Genomic DNA, 5,106 nt, shown 5'->3' with positions numbered 1-5,106 from the left:
TATATTTTCCTTCTCTTTCACAGTATCTCTTGTATCTTCTGGATTTTATTTGCTCTTTCAGGTTTCTACACTAGGGAGATGATACAATGTTTACACATGCATGTCTGACTTGTTTCACTTATGAGTATGCCTTCTAGTTGCATCTATTAAATGATGGCATAGGGGCTGCCGTAGTAGATTAGAAACCCAATGTACCCAAATGGTGAAGATGATCTGTACCTACGCAGCCTGCACTGAAGGTATGGGAGTTAGACACTGCAAGTTGGTGCTAAGAATGGAGGACTAAAAATCACCTTTTGTATGTGTATTATGTCTCCCAAAAAGGACAAGAAAGTGATCTGCTTAAAACTGGAAACAAAGCAGGAAGGAAGTGAAAATTTTTCAACGAATATAAATTGATTGATTCCAATGAAGGCAGTTTTCCATAAAATGTCATTAGAAACATATATACATAGGGCCAGTGAGGTAGCTCAGTGGACTAAGTGCCTGCTTAGGCAAGCATAAGGACCAGGGTTTAATCCCCAGTCCTGCATGCCACACCAGCCCTGCCCCCAGGGCACAATGAGCTGGTGACTTGGGCGTGGTGGCACATACCTATAATCCCAGTGCTGGGGAGGCTGAAAACAGGAGAATCACTACAAGTCTGAGCTGCATAGTAAGACCCTGTACCAAATACAAAAATGAAAAAAAAGCATACATACAAAGAAGATATTAGAATAAGTTGTAGAAACATTTTAAATTATGATCAATTTGTCAAAAATCTAGCAAGGAAAACCATGAGAGAACTTGCTTTAATTGTCCAGGACATCATCCACAGAGGAAGTCTAAGGAATTGTCATAGGCCGAAGAAGCCATGTAGACATGATAACATAATATAATGTATATTCTGGGTTGGACCATGAAACAGAAAAACAGCTGTACATAAAAGTTAAGGAAATTTGAATATAGACTTTAGTTAATAATGATAGATCAGTATTCATTATTGGTTGTGACAAACAGCATAATATAAGATTTTAATAGAGTGATGTGGTGGGCAGCCCCTCTCACCACCACTGCAGCCTCTATAACCACGATGAACTGCACTAGCAAGCCCATAGAATGGTCTGCACTTCACTGTTGCCAGGACTCTAGTGAACCTAAAAGTAAGCCTCAGAGATGAGAGGGAACACCAGAGAAACCGTATGGTCCCAATAGTGGCGCACAACATGGATGAGTGGACCTGGCATGTGAAAAGGACAAAGCCACAATAGCAATATCAGTCAAAACATGGTAGGATAGATGAACCAGCACTGTGTATAGGGACAAAAATATACATGGAATAGAAACAAGTGGTTGCCCTTGTTCTCTCTTTTTTCTTTCCTTTTCTTTTTCTGTTCTTTTTTAAATTCTCCGTTTTAAATGACTGGGAAGAACTCCAGCCAAAGAAAAGTAATCCTACCCTCCAAACCCAGAGTCCGTGTTCAGATAGTCCCTTGGTTACTCCTTCAACTCTTTGTCTTATCACCCCTTCTCTAGTTTCCCAAAGTGTATATGATTATCTTTTGTCCTTCAGCCTTGGTTTACTTTTTTTACTTATCTTTATTTTATCCACTATCCTTAAAACTCTGCACTACAGGGTAAAATCACTCTACCAAGGGGAAACACTCTGAATATGAGCTCCCAATTATGATCAGTACTATTGTATAATTTAAAGTTGTGCTTCTTTAGTTTAAGGTACAGAACTAATACCTACTATAGTCTGTCAGTTTCTAAACTGTCCTTGATGTTATTGTTATTGCTAAGTACACTGCCTTAGCTAGGAAGTCATATCTATTGCTGTCAGTTATTCTGCCCTTTGCAACAGTACTGGTAAGCTCAGGGGTAATGACCTCAACACAGTCGAGGAACAAAGAACTAGGGGATGAGTCAATAATTTACTCTTAATTAACTGAGAAGGTAGGATCTTGGAATAGAAACAAACCAAGAACCTTCTACACAGAGAAAAATATCACTGAAGAACAGATATTTCCTAGAAGGACTCAATATTGTGCATAACTATCTACTACCAAAACTCACAAGGATCACCACAGAAAACAAAATAATTGTTTTTGAAATAGAAAATGTCAAAATAAAGGAGTAAAATGAAATTGCAGACTTCCAAGGGACTCAGGCAAAAACAATTCAATAGCTGCAAGATAATGCAAAGTTATATAAGACTGATACATGTCAATGAAAAATCAGGGATCAACATGAATGACATACAAAGGCTATTTGCAGAAGTAATAGCAGAAAATTTCTCAATCATAGGTAAAGACTAACAAATAAGTGAGTGATACAGAAATCAAATTAGCCATTACCACAAGAAATCTACACCCAGTCATATAATAATCAAAATCCCAGAAATTCATCATAAGAACAGAATATTAAAAGCTGTTAAAGAAAAGAAACAAGACCCAGTCCTAGCCCAGGTCCTGTGAGTGTGTGGGAGAGCTTCTTGCTACCCTGCGCCAGCGGGACCTATTACTGGTCCCAGGACAGGTGCACTATGGGTGAGACCCTCTTCCACACCCTTGGAAGGCCCCCAACACTCTGCAGCACTTCCCCCACCCTGTCCTCCGAGTAGGAATTTCTGTCACTTTCTGGGAACCCCCAAATGCAGTCCTAGCTGAGGTCCAGTGAGTATGTGGGAGAGCTTCCAGCTACCCTGAGGTGCCAGGACCTATTACTGGTCCCAGCCCAGGCGCAGAGTGGGAAAGACCCTCTTCCACCCCCTTGGGATGCCTCACACCACTCTGCAGCACCTCCCCCACCCTGCCCGCAGATTAGGAATTTCTGCCCCATTCCTGGAATCCCCAGACCCAGTTCTAGCCCAGGCCCAGTGAGTGTGTGGGAGAGCTGCCTCTCCCGCCTACTCCACCTTGTTCCCTCCAGGCTCAGCTCAGGCCTGGCATACAGCACTAGGGTGAAACCCTGCAGCTGAAATCCCTGCAGAGAGTGTAGAGGATGGAACCACCCAGCTAGTCCAGGAGCAGAAAATCTTGCCACAGGGGCATAACAGGTTCACCCTCAAGGGCAACAGCAGGAAGGAGCTGAGCACAGCAGCCAGACCCAAGCCAGGCACAGCTGGGTAAATCCAAACTTTATAGATCTGCACCTGAACTTCAGTATGTGCTAAGGTTATAAATACAACGAAGATCTACAACAAAAGTCAGAAGACAGTACTACACAAAATGACGAGAAGGAACAAAATGCAACGTCAGAACCCAAGCCCACCCGTAACAAGTGCAGAGGACATTAACACAGAACAAATTGGAAATCACACAGCCAAAAGCAATGAATCAATGGCTTCTGAAATAAAGAAACAGCTTCAGAAAGGTATAGAGGAACTCAGATTGGAAATAAAAAAAGAAATCCCTGAATTAATAACATCTGCAGTAAAGAATCAAATGCAGACACATAAGGAGGAAACCCAATGACTACCCAGAAAAAGTGCAGAGGACACTAGCTCGGCTCAAATGCATGAAATTAATAGGATCGATAGTAAATAAGCAACAGCAGAAAGTTATAGAGGAACTCAGGGCACAATTATTTTCTGAAATAAAAAAAGAATTCTCAGAACTCATAGTATCTGAAGTAAAGAAGCAAGTACAGAAACATAGGGAGGAAACCCAATCTGTAAACAACACTGCAGTAAAAGAATTTATAACTGCTTCTAAAGAAGACATTGATAAAAAAAATACAGGAGATTGGAAAAATGATGGATTCCCTGAATGAGCAATACAGGAAAGAAATAGATCACATGAAGCAGAGTTAAAGAGATATAGAGGAAATTAAAATCTCAATCACAAGCTTGCAAAACCATTTAAGTTAAAGTGAAGACAGAGTTTCAGATCTTGAAGATGCTGGTGTAGCTAGTGAAAAGGTAAGAAAGGATCTCTTAAAAACAACGAGGATGGAGGAAAGAATAATCTATCACCTGCAAGATGATGCAAAGATGAACAATGTGAGACTAATAGGCATCAATGAGAAAGAAGGAGTCAATACAAATGACATTTAAAAAAAATATGGGCAGAAGTAATAGCAGAAAACTTCCCAAATATGAGGAAACAATCTGATTTTCAGTAAACTGAAGCATACAGAACGTCAAGTAACCTCAACCCAATGAAAAACACACTGAGACAAATAATAGTCAAGATCCCAGAAATTCAGCACAAGAATAATTTACTGAAAGCCGCTAGAGAAAAGAAGCAGATCACATTCAAAGGAAAGCCCATCAGAATTACGGCTGACCTCTCTTCACAAACCAAGAAGACAAGAAAAGCATGGAGCAGAGTACTTCAAGTCCTCTAAGAAAACAAATTACAGCCCAGACTACTATATCCTGCAAAACTCTCTTTCAAATTTGATGGAGAAGTGAAATATTTCCATGACAAAGAACAGCTACAGAATTTTGTGATAACAAAGCCAACCCTACACAGGCTACTGAAAGATGTTCTAGAGAGGGACTATTAAGAGAAATAGACTGGCACAGTGGAATACGAAACAAAATCCAACAATATGCTGTATACAAGAAACACATTTAACTCATAAAGACATTCATAGGCTGAAAGTCAAAGGATGGAACACAATAAACAAGCCCCAGCACCTCAGAGAAAAGCAGGGGTAGCAATCCTATTCTCAGACTGTCTTAACTGCAAACCAACAATGATCAAGCGAAATAAAGAAGACCACTATATATTGGTTAGGGGAAAAGTTCAAGAGGAAGAGGTAACACTCATAAATATGTATGCACCAAACACGGGAGCACCCAATTATATAAAGCAAATTTTAATGAACGTGAAAAATCTAATATCTAATACTACAGTTTTAACAGGAGACCTTAACACCCCCTTATCTACAAAAGATAGGTCAACCAGACAAAAACTTAGCAAAGAAATAACAGAACTGAACCAGAGCTTGAAGCAAATGGACTTGGTGGACATATTCAGAGTATTCCACCCAAACACAGCTGAATACACATTTTTCTCAGCTGCACGTGGGTCATTTTCTAAAATAGACCACATACTGGTCCATAGGTCATGCTTAAGTATATGCAAGAAAACAGAAATTATCCCATGCACATTATCT

The sequence above is a fragment of the Octodon degus genome, unplaced genomic scaffold, assembly GCF_000260255.1.
Source record: "Octodon degus isolate 3935 unplaced genomic scaffold, OctDeg1.0 scaffold00051, whole genome shotgun sequence".
NCBI classification, from domain to species: Eukaryota; Metazoa; Chordata; class Mammalia; order Rodentia; family Octodontidae; genus Octodon; species Octodon degus.
The sequence above is the reverse complement of the archived record's forward strand: the minus strand, read 5'-3'. Positions refer to the sequence as shown.